The 17,531-nt window shown below is 43.6% G+C and overlaps 1 protein-coding gene and 1 pseudogene across 5 annotated transcripts in view; one reads left to right on the top strand and one right to left on the bottom strand.

Moving 5' to 3' along the window:
• The window catches only part of PRDM5 (PR/SET domain 5), a 257,926-nt gene that overhangs the window by 155,311 nt on the left and 85,084 nt on the right, over positions 1 to 17,531 (bottom strand). Inside the window, exon 1 of one of the 5 annotated variants that reach the window (XM_020916545.2) lies at positions 6,247 to 6,463. The exons of the other annotated variants lie outside the window; for them this stretch is intronic. The gene's annotated coding sequence lies outside the window, so the exon portion shown is untranslated. Of the gene's footprint in view, positions 1 to 6,246; positions 6,464 to 17,531 lie in introns of those variants that run through there. 5 annotated transcript variants of the gene reach the window in all.
• Positions 11,062 to 11,704, top strand: LOC110152757 (transcription factor BTF3 pseudogene; annotated as a pseudogene).

The raw sequence follows: 17,531 nt of genomic DNA, 5'->3' as shown, positions 1-17,531 counted from the left end.
GTAGAAACCTATAAGATATTTGAAAAATGTGATGGTATATTTCATGTGTCAACTTAACTGGACCACAGGGTGCCCAGACATGTAATCAAACATCATTCTGGGTGTGTCAATGTGAGTGCTGCCGGAAGCAATTAACATGTGTATTAGTAAATGGAGTAAAGTAGACTGCCCTTCATGGTATGGGTGGGCCTCATCTAATCAGCAGAAGACCTGAATAGAATAAAGGCTGACTTTCCAGAGAGTGAGAGAGATTCCTCCTGCCTGCCTGTCTTCAAAGAGGGACACTGGACTCAAGGTGAAACACTAGCTCCTCCCGTGGCTCAAGCCTGCAGGCCTTCCAGACTTAGACTACACCACTGGTTATCTGGGTCTCGGGCCCTCAGACTTAGGCCAGAGCTGGAGCATCCGCTCCCCTGGTCTGCAGCTTGCTGACTTACCCTGCAGCTCTTGGGACTTGCCAGCCTCCACAATCATGTGAAGCCAATTCCCCACAAGGTACCTCTTTATATACATACAAACAAACATCCTATTCATTCCGTTTCTCTGGAGAACCCCAATAAAATCAAACTTAAAATTTAAGATGTTAGTTATACTGCTACCATAGAATCTACAGGAAAAAACTAAAGTAAAACCTAGACATTAGTTTTTATTTTAACTAAAATGAAACACTTCTGATAGAGGTAAGTAATTCATTGGAAAAAAAAAATTTTGAGCACTTTATGTACCAAGAACTACGGAAGTACTAACTATAATGTAGTGAAACAAAACAGACACATTGTCTATCCTCAAACAACTTACAGACTCAGAGTGGTATTAATCAACTCTCAGTGCCATTAATCAACCAGCAGAGAAACGGAAAATGACTTTATGAGTATGAAAAGAGGGAGGAGTGGTGCTTTTGAAGTAAGTAATGGAAGAGAGCTGACTTGTCCAGGAGGCAGGACAGTTAGCTCAGAGTCAAAGGACACAAATAGGAAGAACCTAGCAAAGGAAAGAACTCAGACCTTTAACAGCTGGCCAAGAATATAAGCTGGAAGGAAAGAAAATAAAGGAAGGAAAGGAGGAAGGAGAGAAAGAAAATAAAGAAAAAGAGTGGGCAGGATGGTAGACGGATTCAGAGAAGCCAAAGGAAGAAATGTTTCAGGATAGAGGCACTTGTCAACAACACTTAATGCTCTGCAAAGATCTAGCAAAAGGAGGTCAAAAAGCCTCAAGGGGCTAAGAGACCTGGAGAGGAGGGGTGACCTGAGAAAGGCAAAACCATGGTCAGTGTGGGTTGAGGAGAGTTATCGATGGTGAGAAAAAGGAAAACACGGCAAAGGGACAATTCAGGGAAGGAGAAAGGATCCACACTGGAAGGGAATACGGCATCAAGAGGGAAAGAAAGATTTCAGAAAAGAGAAAAAAAGCCTGAATATCTAAAAGCAGTGAGAGGAATCCTATTCAGTGTGAGAGGGTAAGTATCAAATGGAGAAAATGGATAATCTATATTGTAAATATTCATCAGAGGGCAGAACACAGATGGAAGGCTTGTTCTTAAGAAAGAAGAGGGACCTTTTCCTATGAGGGAGAAAGGAGTGAGAACAGGTATAGCTTTAAGTAGGTGTGCACACCTGATGTCAGAAGTTGGGATAATCTATAAGTATTACTTATGTCACTTTTCTTAACATTCACAAAAATAAATGAAAAACCTAACAACTTTTTAATTTTCAAGTATTTCCAAACATTAAAACAGGTTACTTATATTCTTTTATAGAAACACCCCTGAACACTGAGCCTCCCAATAAAAGTATACTCAATCCCAAATAACTTCTACCTGTATGTTTCATAGTTACATATCTCACTAATTCTGGCAATAGGTCAACTATAAACATTACTGCAATTTATTAAAAAATGCATTTAATGGCTAAATGCGTGAAGCTGGTAAACAAGGTACAAACTTTCAGTTATGAAATAACTAAGTCCTGGAGACATATGTACAGAATGGTGAAATTTAAAATGTTGTCTGAAGTATATATTCATCACTGTTTTAAACTGCCCATGTATTTCTCTGAGTCTTCTGGAGGAAAGGTGACTACCAGGTTCAGCACCCCCCTCTCTCCGGAAGACCTGAACACCAAAACCGCAGGTCAGACTAACTGGGGCAGAAAGCTCTGCTCTATCACTTCTAGGTTTTCATAAACTTGAGCTCAGCTTTTTATCTTCAAAATGGGTGTAATACTACTACTTTAGGGGGTAATGTTGGAATTAAATGGAATAATGCTGATGCCAAAATTCTACACATTTTTATAATGGGTCAAAGTGGCATAGTTTGAAACTTCATTTCATAAGCATGGATAACTAGCTTTGTTTGTTTTATTTTCATTAGTGATTGACTTTCTAAAGGTAAAAATACCATGGCGTTCCCTATGGGCTTTAAATGATGTCAACACAATATTAACATATATTACTCAATAGCAAGGTGCAAAGGATATCAAGGGATTATTATGTATCACTCCTGTATACAACACAATATTGGACCTACTGAATTGAAACAAATCAAAATATATTTAAAGAAGTTGAATACAAGCATATAAATGCAATATATATTTTAGATCTGATAAAGTAGAAAACCTCAGATATGCAGATGACACCACCCTTATGGCAAAAAGCAAAGAAGAACTAAAGAGCCTCTTGATGAAAGTCAATGAGGTAAGCGAAAAAGTTGGCTTAAAGTCTAACATTCAGAAAATGAAGATCATGGCATCTGGTCCCATCACTTCATGGCAAATAGATGGGGAAACAGTGGAAACAGTGACAGACTTTATTTTTGGGGGCTCCAAAATCACTGCAGATGGTGACTGCAGCCATGAAATTAAAAGATGCTTGCTCCTTGGAAGAAAAGTTATGACCAACCTAGACAGCATATTAAAAAGCAGAGACATTACTTTGCCAGCAAAGGTCCATCTAGTCAAAGCTATGGTTTTTCCAGTAGTCATATATGGATGTGAGAGTTGGACTATAAAGAAAGCTGAGTGCTGAAGAATTGATGCTTTTGAACTGTGGTGTTGGAGAAGACTCTTGAGAGTCCTTGGATTGCAAGGAGATCAAACCAGTCCATCCTAAAGGAAATCAGTCCTGAATATTCACTGGAGGACTGATGTTGAAGCTGAAACTCCCAACACTTTGGCCACCTGATATGAAGAATTGACTCATCTGAAAAGACCATGATGCTGGAAAAGATTGAAGGCAGGAGGAGAAGGGGACGAGAGAGGATGAGATGGTTGGATGGCATCAACATCACCGACTCAATGGACATGAGTTTGAGTAAACTCCAGGAGTTGGCGATGGACAGGGAGGCCTGGTGTGCTGTAGTCCATGGGGTCGCAAAGAGTCAGACACGACTGAGTGACTGAACTGAACTTAAAGTAGAAAAAGAAAAGCTATGTATATGCACACTGCATTCCATAGTCCAGAAATGGGCAAAGAATTAAGTCAGACAGGGAAATTCTTGTAAGTCTAGCTGGCTTTACACGCTATTGCTTGAAAAAGAGTCGGATAAACTCTCAGCCGGAATGCCATGCCCCTTTTTGTTCCTGTCTCCTATGGAAAAAACTAATAGAACAAACAGCTGTGTAAACCACCATAGTGTGCCCAGCCATATCTCAAAGGCCTTCATTAACCACAGGAAACAAACCAGGAAGTGCTGCTTTAATCTCTGCCCATTGAGGGGACTTTAATAAAATGTTCAGTAAATACCAACTTAAGAGATCATAGATAATTAGCCCATTTAATTAAGTACAGTTGGCCCTCTGTATCCCATATCCATGGATTCTACATCCAAGGATACACAGGGCTGACCGTACTGTACCCTTTTATACATAAGGGATTTGAACACTTGTGGATTTTGGTACACAGGGCTCTTGGAACCAACTCCCCAATGGATGCTGAAGGATGTGCTCAGTTGTGTCCGACTCTTTGCCAACCCATGGACTGTAGCCTGCCAGGCTCCTCTGTCCATGGGATTCTTCAGGTAAAAATACTGGATTGGGTTGCCATGCCCTTCTCCATGCTGAAGGATGACTGATAAGTAAAGGTGTGCATAGTCCTGACACAAATCAGTCATGATAATGACATATTTAATTACTTTCTAGATTCCTTTAAACTTTCAAGGGAAAAGAAAGGCCACACTTAAATCCGAGAACACATCTTCTACTGGACTGCATTCCTCTTGACGTACTGCAGCACCGCAGACAGTAACAGACAACACCGTCAGGAGGCTTCCTTCCCCTTCTCCCAACCTGCCAGCTTTGAATCAAGGGAGATTCTCAATAAGGACTAAGACACAACTAAGGATGAGTAGATTAGGTTCTACAGTAACACTTCTCCTAAGGCTTTGGGAAACAATTTCTTCAAAATCTAGAATTCAACACACTTGGCTGAATACAGTATAACTTTGTTGTGCAGCTTATATTAACTGAAAGATACATAAATTACAAGAGAAACTGTACACCTTCTTTTGACTATTTCATCAGTTTAATGACGGAATGCGGAACTTCACATTTTACTTTTTATTGCTTAGTAGTGGCTGAACCTTTTATGAGAACCTGTTTGGGAACTGGATACTTTTCTCTGAATAGAAATTATACTAGAAAACCTAACTTCCACTGATAAAGAACTAAATGTTGGTAATTCTAGTGTTTTGTTTTATATGCACTAAATTGCCTGTACTTTGCAGTTTATTAACTATTTAACACCATTCATTGAAAAATAAATCTAAAACTCATCATAAAATGTATCTCCAATTCTGAAAAACAAAAACACATGGTCACACATACAAAAAAATCTTGCCTGGCAGCAATTGGTATATGCATACTTAATTTTAGGTGTCTGGATTATAGTTTTAACACTTTATTTCATATACAATATGTACATAATTTATATAACATTTATATTCATTAGTTTCATTTCTTCATCTGATAAATGAGGTATTCGCATTGTTTGCTTCACTGAATCAATAACAAATGCCTTTTCTTTTCACTATATTTTTCAGCAGCTGAAAGATTTTAAACTTTGTTTTTTTCAATATCTACCATATCTCTTCTTAAACCTTGTAATGATGTAGCCAGGTTCCAGTGTATTTAAAGTGATACTGATTAATTCTCAAATATCAATCTCTCATTATTCCATCTGTTAGGTATGATTTGAAAGAACCCTACCACTTCACAGCAAAGCCCTCCTTTCCCTTTAACCTTTGCCATTTCATTACTCTATATTCCAAGTTTCTGAGTTAGTCCAGATTGAACTGTCTAGCTATTACACAACAGAGTATCTGAATTTAAGACTCTGATGGTCTGTGGTCATGTGTGTAAAATGACTTGGCATAATGATGAAGTGCTACTGGCGACACAGTCACCTGGCTAAGAGTTAAAAATGCCTACACTGTAGGCTGAAATGTGCACACACGTACCATACACAGTCAGCGTGGACAGAGTGAAAGCGAACACTCTGCCAGACCAAACATTCACATCCACATAAACTGCAGGCCTGAGTGCAAGTGGAAGCATTTGCTTTCTGTCATTTCAAAGGACACAGACATGACGGTTTTCCAAACTGACAAGTCACGTGCAGCTAGGTGCACCACGTCAGGAGAGTGTGTAAGGCTAGCAGGGCAGGTTGGCAGGCTCTCTCTGGGCCCCCACCAGACACATCCGTGCAGGGTGGACAGTGGGAAAACAAACAGAACTGACACAGACTCTTCTTGAGGAGCTCAGAGCAGTGACAGGAATACATGTGTAAATAAATAATTTCTCTTAGTGAGACCATCTATATAATACATAGTTTGGGTTTCTGTTCTAGAGGTAAAGGGAATATTTTTAATTAACATTTTTTAAGTTTTCAATTTTAAAGTTTTAAATATTAAATAGAATTTAATCCTAAATGAGTAACAAATTTAATTTAAATATTAAATAAAGGACTCAGCACTTTTGGTCCTCTGAGAAGAACCACTTCAGAGAATTTCTATTTTCAATTCTACTTCATGCATTCACTGTCACTAACCCTGTTACCAAAGGCCCCAGATCAATTAGGAAACACACTCTCTTCAACCCTCTGGCTTCCTTTTGGTTAGTGCTTTGCTGGGTTACAAAATTATGAGCCTTTTAGATGATTTCTAGGGACACTCCCTTCTAGTAGGCAGCATTCTCAATTCTGAAAAACCTCTCACAGTAGGCAGAATGTAGATGTGTTCTTTACATAGCAACCAACCTGCACAAAACCTGCCTCTCTGAAAAGCTGAAAAGTGGTTTAGCACGAATATCACAATCATCTCACAGCTAACTCCTAAGGTTGCCAAACCGCGGTATCCAGTAAGGCTCTCTGAACAGCACGGGGAGACACCTTCTGCTCAGGACATGTCTTGTGTCTGTAAAGCCCGAGCCATCTTGGCAGAGGAGCCGGAGCGTCCGGCCACAGCCAGCACAGCGTCACGGTCCACAGTGCTCGTCAGCCGAGGCAGACGCGTGAGCGTCACGGTCCACCGTGCTCGTCGGCCGAGGCAGACGCGTGAGCGTCACGGTCCACCGTGCTCGTCGGCCGAGGCAGACGCGTGAGCGTCACGGTCCACAGTGCTCGTCGGCCGAGGCAGACGCGTGAGCGTCACGGTCCACAGTGCTGCGTCGGCCGAGGCAGACGCGTGAGCGTCACGGTCCACAGTGCTGCGTCGGCCGAGGCAGACGCGTGAGCGTCACGGTCCACCGTGCTCGTCGGCCGAGGCAGACGCGTGAGCGTCACGGTCCACAGTGCTGCGTCGGCCGAGGCAGACGCGTGAGCGTCACGGTCCACAGTGCTGCGTCGGCCGAGGCAGACGCGTGAGCGTCACGGTCCACAGTGCTGCGTCGGCCGAGGCAGACGCGTGAGCGTCACGGTCCACAGTGCTGCGTCGGCCGAGGCAGACGCGTGAGCGTCACGGTCCACAGTGCTGCGTCGGCCGAGGCAGACGCGTGAGCGTCACGGTCCACAGTGCTGCGTCGGCCGAGGCAGACGCGTGAGCGTCACGGTCCACAGTGCTGCGTCGGCCGAGGCAGACGCGTGAGCGTCACGGTCCACAGTGCTCCGTCGGCCGAGGCAGACGCGTGAGCGTCACGGTCCACAGTGCTCCGTCGGCCGAGGCAGACGCGTGAGCGTCACGGTCCACAGTGCTCCGTCGGCCGAGGCAGACGCGTGAGCGTCACGGTCCACAGTGCTCCGTCGGCCGAGGCAGACGCGTGAGCGTCACGGTCCACAGTGCTCCGTCGGCCGAGGCAGACGCGTGAGCGTCACGGTCCACAGTGCTCCGTCGGCCGAGGGAGACGCGTGAGCGTCACGGTCCACAGTGCTCCGTCGGCCGAGGGAGACGCGTGAGCGTCACGGTCCACAGTGCTCCGTCGGCCGAGGCAGACGCGTGAGCGTCACGGTCCACAGTGCTCCGTCGGCCGAGGGAGACGCATGAGCGTCACGGTCCACAGTGCTCCGTCGGCCGAGGCAGACGCATGAGCGTCACGGTCCACAGTGCTCCGTCGGCCGAGGCAGACGCATGAGCGTCACGGTCCACAGTGCTCCGTCGGCCGAGGGAGACGCATGAGCGTCACGGTCCACAGTGCTCGTCGGCCGAGGCAGACGCACGCACGCCTGGGTCTCCAGCGACCGAGGCGTCCAGGAGCCGGGCTGCTGCGCTGGTCAGGAGGGGCCCCTGAGGCCCGCCATTCCGTCCAGGGAGTGTTCACTGAGAAGTCTTCTACATGCTTAGAGTACAGTAGCTACCTTGAGAGGGATTTATGAGAAATTGTTCTGATTTACACAGAGACAAATATATTACCTCATTTAATTTAATCCTCACAAACATCCAATGACGTGGGTGTCATTATCACAAAGAGGAAAAGAATGTTATAGATTATTGTTACTGCTATGGACACAGGAATAAGATCATCTTTTTAACTATCATATCTCCAATGCTGAGCACAGTCCCTGGCACCCAGCAGATGCTTGGGAGCTATCAGCTGACTGACTGAATAAGTCAAATAAACTGCTCAGCCAGTGAGGTTAAGGGTCAGGAATCTACTGCTTAAAACTGTCTTCCTTAATACTATCTGAGCTGGGCTGGGTTCTGCTTCTTCCGGATTCCATACCAAGGCTTTGTTTCATCACTGATTCTAGCCTTGCCTCTTCCTTCTATAAAGCACATCCCAGTGCACCGCCCCCTCCACTGATCACTGCAGCAGCCGGCCTGAAGAAGACCTCGGAGGACGACCCGGCTCCTGGGACCCGCACTCCGGGGCAGCCTCCTCCCGCACGGCGCCATGCTGCTCTGCGTCTGCGCCTGTGTGACTCGCAGCACCCTAAAGCATGGTAGCATGGCAGGTCATTTCCAAAGCAGGTTACAAAAGACCGCTGCTTTCTCTCTCTCACACGTCACTCTCAGGAAGCAGCAAGCTGCTTCTCTCTGTCATGAGGAGCCCGAGGGAAGGCTTACACGGCTAAGAAATGAAGCCACCTGCTGATGGCTGTGTGCGTGAACTCAGAAGTAGAGTCTAGCCAGGTCTTCACGGACCTAAGAGCCCTGGACAACTACCTGCCCGCAACCTTGGGAGAGTCCCCGAGCCAGAACTCCGGAAGCACCCAACTAAGTTGTTCCTGACCCTCAGGATATGTATGAATGATAAATGTTTGTTGGTTGACTTTGTTAATATGTCGGGAAATTTGTTACACAGCAAATATATAACTAATGCAATCACAAACACAGGTAAGATAAGTAAGGTAAAAATCGTTCTGAGAAACAGCTCAGAAGTCAAGTTCTAATAAAGCTCTAGAGTGACTCAAGAAGCCTCAGATAAGTGGAAAGGAAACAGCACATGCTGTGTGCTGCTGGATGACATAAGTACATGGGGGAGCAGGCTGGTCCTCAGTGGAGGCAGTGGAGAAAACAGGCTGTGTGATTGCTGGACTGAGACACAGAAAAGCCCACCCGCTCAAAAACTCCCTTACACCCAACCTGACATGCTCCTATTCTGAAATTTTACTATTTTTAATTTCAAGAGATCCAAACGTTAACTTTCTCTCATGTTTAACACACTAGCTAGTGGCTAAGATGAAGCGAACGGAACCAAAGGGGAAAAAGAGGCCAGGACAGACACTACCTAGACAGCGCCTTTCATGATGAGAAGGTGGTACAATGCTTTGTCATGATTTATGGATAGTCTGGGAACTTAAAAAAGGCCAAGGAATATGTGGTGTAAATAACTTTAAAAATATATTTTAAAAAAACTAAATCAGTTTGCAAATTTTCAGCAGTTTCAAAATACCTAAATAGTAAGTTCAGATATATGGAGGGTTTTTAAAATCTGAAGTTACGCCTTTATAATTTATCTCAGCTCTAAGATATTAGAGAACAGAGTCAGAGAGTAGGCAGGGAAGACAGAATATCAGGGTTCAAATCTCATCCAGCCACTCACAGGCTGAGTTTCAGGCAAGTTACTTAGACCCTCTGTGTTGTCAGTATCCTCCTGCGACCACGAGAAATGGCAATTACAGTGTCTTCCTCATGCTCAGTTGCTTCAGTCAGGTCAAACTCTTTGTGACCCATGCACTATAGCCCACCAGGCTCCTCTGTCAGTGGGATTTCCCAGGGAAGAATACTGGAGTGGTTGTCTTCTCCAGGGGATCTTCACAACCCAGGGACCGAAACCCCGTCTCCTTTGTCTCCTGTACTGCAGGCGGCTTCTTTACCTCTGAGTCACCGGGGAAGCCCCACTGTGGTGAATGTGGAGGCAAAAAACGGAAGTGATTTACCCTGAGATATTCGAGACTTGAGGCTACACCCATGCAATAGCACCGCCCATCTTGAAATATTTTCATTCTTCAAGAACTTCTCCATGCTCTCAAGGGAGAATGATGGACAAGTGATCAGAGGACACTCTGACAAATATTCAAGAAATGAGCTCCCCAAGGGTCTTTCACTGAAGTAGCAGGCAGTGACTACTGTCTTAAATTTGGCCTCCTGTGAGTGACTTTACATTGTACACAGAACTGAAAGCACAGGAAACCTGAAAATGCTGCTGTTGAAACTCAGGAACAAGACCAAGTTCTCAGCTCAAATTCTAAAAGAGAATGGGGAGTTACCCAGAAAGCAGTTTCTATGCTGACATGCAGCTGAGCAAAGAGCAGGGGGTGTCCATTCATATGTGGCTACAGATCTGTGATAAAAGATTCTTTCTTTAAAGAAACCTGATTATTATTTTCCTAAATAGTATTATCTACCATTCTGCTTTTCATTAAAGCATCTATATATGATGAGGATCTGATGCAAATATCAGACGGCAGTTCAATTTATCATGGATCGTGACATGAGCCTAAAAGAGCAGTGAGACTCTAGAGAGCCAGCAGAGTGCCCTAGGGGCCAGCATGACTCTGCAACCATCCTGACAGCAGATGTCACAGTGTCCAGCGGGCACTCTGAAATGCAATTATACAGTCAGGTCCTGAAGCTATCATCTTGGCCCTGAGGCTGTTCATATAACGCAGGCAAAGTTTTTCCCACAAAGGCGATTTCCCAGAGGCAAGTTCACTTCAGACATGAGTGACAGTAAATTAGAAATACCAGCTGGGCTATATTGCAATTTCATTCTGATTCAGGGTTCTTTCTTGAAACCTCAATTCTAGGAATTCCACAGTGAGGGGGTACACAGTGAACTCAAACATGTAAGTTCTCAATACATATCACCACTTACTGGTGCACTCTAAGTGTTCAGAAAGTGCCAGTTGCCATCATCCATTATGAAGAATTAACTTATCCTTCAAGGCTATCACTATATACATATCTTAAAGAGAGTTTTATGCATATTCATGTTCCCTATGAATAAACTACAACATAATTGGAAATAACAAAATCGATAAGTAATAAAATATCCTACTCCTACAGAAACACACAGCAACAGTAGGGTTGGTATTTAAAATCTCACAGGTCCAGCTGCCATCTTGCGTCCCCGCGTGTGTGCGCCTAACCTCAGCTGGTCTGCCCGAGACCACCTGAGCGCCAACCCTAGTCCCCTGCACGGCCCTATTTCTGCTCCAACAAGATGAAAGAAACTATCATGAACCAGGAGAAACTCGCCAAACTGCAGGCACAAGTGCGCATTGGTGGGAAAGGAACTGCTCGCAGAAAGAAGGTGGTTCATAGAACAGCCACAGCAGATGACAAAAAACTTCAGTTCTCTTTAAAGAAGTTAGGGGTAAACAATATCTCTGGTATTGAAGAGGTGAATATGTTCACAAATCAAGGAACAGTGATCCACTTTAACAACCCTAAAGTTCAGGCATCTCTGGCAGCAAACACTTTCACCATTACAGGCCACGCTGAGACAAAGCAACTGACAGAAATGCTCCCCAGCATCTTAAACCAGCTTGGTGCCGACAGTCTGACCAGTTTAAGGAGACTGGCTGAAGCTCTGCCCAGACAGTCCGTGGATGGAAAAGCCCCACGTGCCACTGGAGAGGAGGAGGAGGAAGTTCCAGATCTCGTGGAGAATGTTGACGAGGCTTCCAAGAACGAAGCACACGGAACTGAGTTAACTTCCGAAGAAGATGAATCTTGAGGAAGTTACTGGGAGCTGCTATTTTATATTATGACTGCTTTTTAAAATTTTGTTTATGGATCTGATAAAATCTAGATCTCTAATATTTTTAAGCCTAAGCCCCTGGACACTGCAGCTCTTTTCAGTTTTTGCTTATATACAATTCATTCTTTGCAGCTAATGAAGCTGAAGAAGCCTAAGAATAAAGTTTGAGACAAAGATAAAGTTCTTTGCCTAGTTAAAAAAAAAATCTCACAGGTCCAATTACTTATAATTTTAATTTAGTTTAAATTTTAACCTTGGTGAAAGACAAATATGTACCTCACTGGAAGATAACTGAGACAGACAGAACTGTAAGTTATTTAACTGATATGTTATTTAAGAATATTGCTAGAGATCTGAACCTTACAATTCTGTAACTGAGTCTACAACATCCTGTAGAAACAATTTGTAAAAATGTAATAGGAAAAAACAAATAGGTAGGAGACAGAATTTGAGGAAACTAAGTATAATTTTGGGTATAGGTAAGGAATCCCGAAATTTCTTTTTGTTGGTTGCTTTGGTTGGTATCACTGCTATTTAAACTTTCCATCGACACTATTTGATAGGCCTGTTGATCTTAGTGGCTTGATGACACTGGACATAGCTCTTTCTATTGGGCTCTAAAAAATCCAGGCTGCCGCTCTCCTTAGAGACCCGGACCTGATCTCCCAGCTCTGCTGTACTAAAATGTCAGGTGGCGCCAGGAAAGACCCTGGATAAACTGCCTGAAACTGTCCATCCTCTCACAAGGCGGAGGTAGGACAGCAAATAATATGTAACAGAACAGCCCTCCTGCTAATGAGGACACCAAACTGCCATTGGAACTGAGGCAGAGCTGTGCCAACATCACAAGCACAGCGTCAAGCTCAGCGCCCGCTCGACCTCAGACCATCAGAGTGCTCTGACACCCTCGTAGAGTAGTGCACCAAGACCCAAACAGTCTTCCATACGCGCCTTTTTCTTAAAGCAGCAAGCCACCTGCCCATTATGTTGATAATATATTGTGAGAAGTCCCAAGGAAAGTATGTTCAGAAACATGTCTTAAAAACATGAGATGTAATAACCAAAGAATTCCAAGGTTTAAATTCAAATGAAATTATTCTGTTTAAACAAATACTTTTCTACTGAAGTATCACAAATTTTCAAAAGGTTGCAAAATCCTAAGTAGTTCAGTTACTCTTTCAAATACTGCATATTTTTTTTCTTTAGTGTAATAAAATAAGCATTTAATAAGAATCACCCATTTCTTATGGAGCCTAAAAATTCTTCTGGTTCATTTTAAGCCAAATCTTTCATGTTTAGAATTTCCTGGTTTAGCTGGAAGTATCTTTCATAGACCTGAACACACATTTCAACTGAATGTTCTGAAATGTGTGCATGTGGGAGGCACTTTTTGCTTACGAGATCCTTCTTCAATTATTCAGACACTTAAGTCATCGTTTCCAAAGCAAATTCTCCAAAATCGAATAAACTGCAGAGCTAGAAGTATAACTGAGTCTCCAAAAAGGAGCTCCAATCTTTGCCAAAACAGACCTTGAATTCTTAATCCCTAGTCCCAAAAAATTGGACCAAGGATTGACATTTTCCACCAAGCAAGCCACATAACCACGAATGTTTCACATTTACTCCACTCCTGGGACACACAGCTAAAATAAAAAATTTCCTGAATACCCCAAATTTCAGATGCAATTTGGAATGCAAGTGATTCATAATGTTTTTCAGGAAACATTATGATCTTCTCTTACCAACTCAGTGTTTCTGGAATGCAATCCTTGGGAGATTACCCCCACGAATCAGAAGGCTGAATCCCTGTCAGCCATGTGACCCGAATATTAAGCTCTCTGCCCTAGCTCACGGTGATTTTGAACCCTAAGCAATCTGCTTCTCCAGCTACTGTTCCCGTAAGAAAGTCTGTCACCTCAAGGGGGCTAGCAAAGTTCCATACTGAGTTCACAGCAAGAAACATGGTAACAACGCACTCAGCCCTCCCCCTAGGAAAGGAGAGAATGTTAAACCGAGTCAAAGGCACTGGCATCACTTCTGCACCATGACTCTCACAGAGAAGCCTAACAGTCGTAGACACTGATTCAAGTGTGAAATTTCAGAGCCTACTCTAACCTCACTCCCACTTCACCCCCATTGTTAAATCAAATAATAATTTCTTGGTGTATCAACATTGCAAACCTCATCTTTTGTAGATTCTTATTTTCTTGCAAGGAAAGAAACACAGTTGATATAAGAGGAAGAAAAGTAATGCTCTGAATATACCAAATGAACATAAACACTGTCTTACATATCATGGTTACTAAGGAGGAGAAAGTGTAGGTAGCTAAAACATGATGAAAAAAACCAAAAGGGCATAGAGTAGCAAACATGAGTAGTAGCAATAAGAGATGGAGACAAACACTTACTGACCATATTCCATGAACTAAAGGACTCAGTACAAGCAAACTGTACAGTTAAAGGGAACTCTTACAGATAACCTGAGGATTCTGGAGGCAAAGCTCAAAGCTCAGCATATAACACTCTGAAGGTTTGGGCAAATGGAGAGAGCTACCAACTCTAAAGAAATAACAGACACCAGGAAGAAATGCCCAAAAAGGAATTTGAGAAAAGCTTAAAATCATTATTTATACATAAAAAGAAAAGAATCAGGTTAAATACAATAATATTCTCTAAAATATAATAATGTTCAGTTCAGTTCAGTCGCTCAGTAGTGTCCGACTCTTTGTGACCCCACGGGCTGCAGCATGCCAGGCCTCTCTGTCCATCACCAACTCCCGGAGTTCACCCAAATTCATGTCCATTGAGTTGGTGATGCCATCCAGCCATCTCATCCTCTGTCATCCCCTTCTCCTCCTGCCCCCAATCCTTCCCAGCATTAGGGTCTTTTCCAATGAGTCTTTTCCAGGATGTCTGTCTCTAGGTGAGTGATCATACCATCGTGATTATCTGGGTTGTGAAGATGGTTTTTGTACAGTTCTTCTGTCCTGCCACCTCTTCTTAATATCTACTGCTTCTGTTAGGTCCATACCATTTCTGTCCTTTATCGAACGCATCTTTGCATGGAATGTTCCCTTGATATGTCTAATTTTCTTGAAGAGATCTCCTAGTCTCTAGGAACAACCCCACGTCCAAGGAGTGGCAGCTGCACAGGTGCAGGAGGGCCGAGAGGAGCTACTCCACATTCAAGGTCAGGAGGGGCGGCCTGAGGAGATACCCCTCGTCCAAGGTAAGGAGCAGTTGCTGCGCTTTGCTGGAGCAGCCGTGAAGAGATACCCCACGTCCAAGGTAAGAGAAACCCAAGTAAGATGGTAGGTGTTGCGAGAGGGCATCAGAGGGCAGACACACTGAAACCACAATCACAGAAACTAGCCAATCTGATCACAGGACCACAGTCCTGTCTAACTCAGTGAAACTGAGCCATGCCGTGTGGGGCCACCCAAGATGGCCGGGTCATGGTGGAGACATCTGACAGAATGTGGTCCACTGGAGAAGGGAATGGCAAGCCACTTCAGTATTCTTGCCTTGAGAACCCCATGAACAGTATGAGAAGGCAAAATGATAGGATACTGAAAGAGGAACTCCCCAGGTCTGTAGGTGCCCAATATGCTACTGGAGATCAGTGGAGAAATAACTCCAGAAAGAATGAAGGGATGGAGCCAAAGCAAAAACAATACCCAGCTGTGGATGTGACTGGTGATAGAAGCAAGGTCCGATGCTGTAAAGAGCAATATTGCATAGGAACCTGGAATGTTAGGTCCATGAATCAAGGCAAATTGGAAGTGGTCAAACAGGAGATGGCAAGAGTGAACGTCAACATTCTAGGAATCAGTGAACTAAGATGGACTGGAATGGGTGAGTTTAACTCAGATGACCATTATATCTACTACTATGGGCAGGAATCCCTTAGAAGAATAGCCATCATAGTCAACAAGAGTCCAAAATGCAGTACTTGGATGCAATCTCAAAAATGACAGAATGATCTCTGTTTGTTTCCAAGGCAAACCATTCAATATCACGGTAATCCAAGCCTATGCCCCAACCAGTAATGCTGAAGAAGCTGAAGTTGAACAGTTCTATGAAGACCTACAAGACCTTTTAGAACTAACACCCAAAAAAGATGTCCTTTTCATTATAGGGGACTGGAATGCAAAAGTAGGAACTCAGGAAACATCTAGAGTAACAGGCAAATTTGGCCTTGGAGTACAGAATGAAGCAGGGCAAAGGTTAATAGAGTTTTGCCAAGAGAACACCCTGGTCATAGCAAACACCCTCTTCCAACAACACAAGAGAAGACTCTACATGGACACCACCAGATGGTCAACACCGAAATCAGATTGACTATATTCTTTGCAGCCAAAGATGGAGAAGCTCTATACAGTCAGCAAAAACAAGACCAGGAGCTGACTGTGGCTCAGATCATGAACTCCTTATTGCCAAATTCAGACTGAAATTGAAGAAAGTAGGGAAAACCACTAGACCATTCAGGTATGACCTAAATCAAATCCCTTATGATTATACAGTGGAAGTGAGAAATAGATTTAAGGGACTAGATCTGATAGACAGCCTGATGAACTATGGATGGAGGTTCGTGACACTGTACAGGAGACATGGCTTAAGACCATCTCCATGGAAAAAAAAATGCAAAAAAACAAAACGGCTCTCTGAGGAGGCCTTACAAACAGCTGTGAAAAAAAAGAAGTGAAAAGCAAAGGATAAAAGGAAAGACATTCCCGTCTGAATGCAGAGTTCCAAAGAATAGCAAGGAGAGAGAAAAAAAAAAGCCTTCCTCAGTGATCAATGCAAAGAAATAGAGGAAACCAACAGAATGGGGAAAATATAATAATGAAGCCGCTACAAAACAATGGGTTTGCCTAAATTAGATTTCATGGGTCTATAGGCAATTTTTTTATTGGTAACATTTACAAAGAAACAAACTGAGCCCTTTTCCAAATAGTAAAAGGAGTACGTCAAGGCTGTATATTGTCACTGTGCTTATTTAACTTACATGCAGAGTACATCATGAGAAATGCTGGGCTGGATGAAGCACAAGCTGGAATCAAGATTGCTGGGAGAAATATCAATAACCTCAGATATGCAGATGACACCACCCTTATGGCAGAAAGCAAAGAACTAAAGAGTCTCTTGATGAAAGTGAAAGAGGAGAGTGAAAAAGTTGGCTTAAAGCTCAACATTCAGAAAACTAAAATCATGGCATCCAGTCCCATCATTTCATGGCAAATAGATGGGGAAACAGTGGAAAGAGTGGCAGACTTTATTTTTTGGAGGCTCCAAACTCACTGCAGATGGTGACTGCAGCCATGAAATTAACCGATGCTTATTCCTTGGAAGAAAAGTTATGACCAACTTAGACAGCATATTCAAAAGCAGAGACATTCCTTTGCCAACAAAAGTCAAGGCTGTGGTTTTTCCAGTAGTCATGTATGGATGTGAGAGTTGGATGGTGAAGAAAGCTGAGTGCCAAAGAATTGATGCTTTTGAACTGTGGTGTTGGAGAAGACTCTTGAGAGTCCCTTGGACTGCAAGGAGATCCAACCAGTCCATCCTCAAGGAAATCAGTCCTGAATATTCATTGGAAGGACTGATGTTGAAGCTGAAAGGCCGATCCTTTGGCCCCCTGATGTGAAGAGCTGACTCATTTGAAAAGACCCTGATGCTGGGAAAGACTGAAGGCGGGAGGAGAAGGGGATGACAGAGGATGAGATGGTTGGATGGCATCACCGACTCAATGGACATGAGTTTGAGCAAACTTCAGGAGTTGGTGATGGACAGGGAGGCCTGGCATGCTGCGGTCCATGGGGTTGCAAAGAGTCAGACGTGACTGAACTGAACTGATTCTAAGCCCATAAATTACAATTAGGATATAACTGAAGATCCTGT

This window comes from Odocoileus virginianus, unplaced genomic scaffold (genome assembly GCF_023699985.2).
Source record: "Odocoileus virginianus isolate 20LAN1187 ecotype Illinois unplaced genomic scaffold, Ovbor_1.2 Unplaced_Contig_7, whole genome shotgun sequence".
NCBI lineage: Eukaryota > Metazoa > Chordata > Mammalia > Artiodactyla > Cervidae > Odocoileus > Odocoileus virginianus.
The sequence above is the reverse complement of the archived record's forward strand: the minus strand, read 5'-3'. Positions and strand labels throughout refer to the sequence as shown.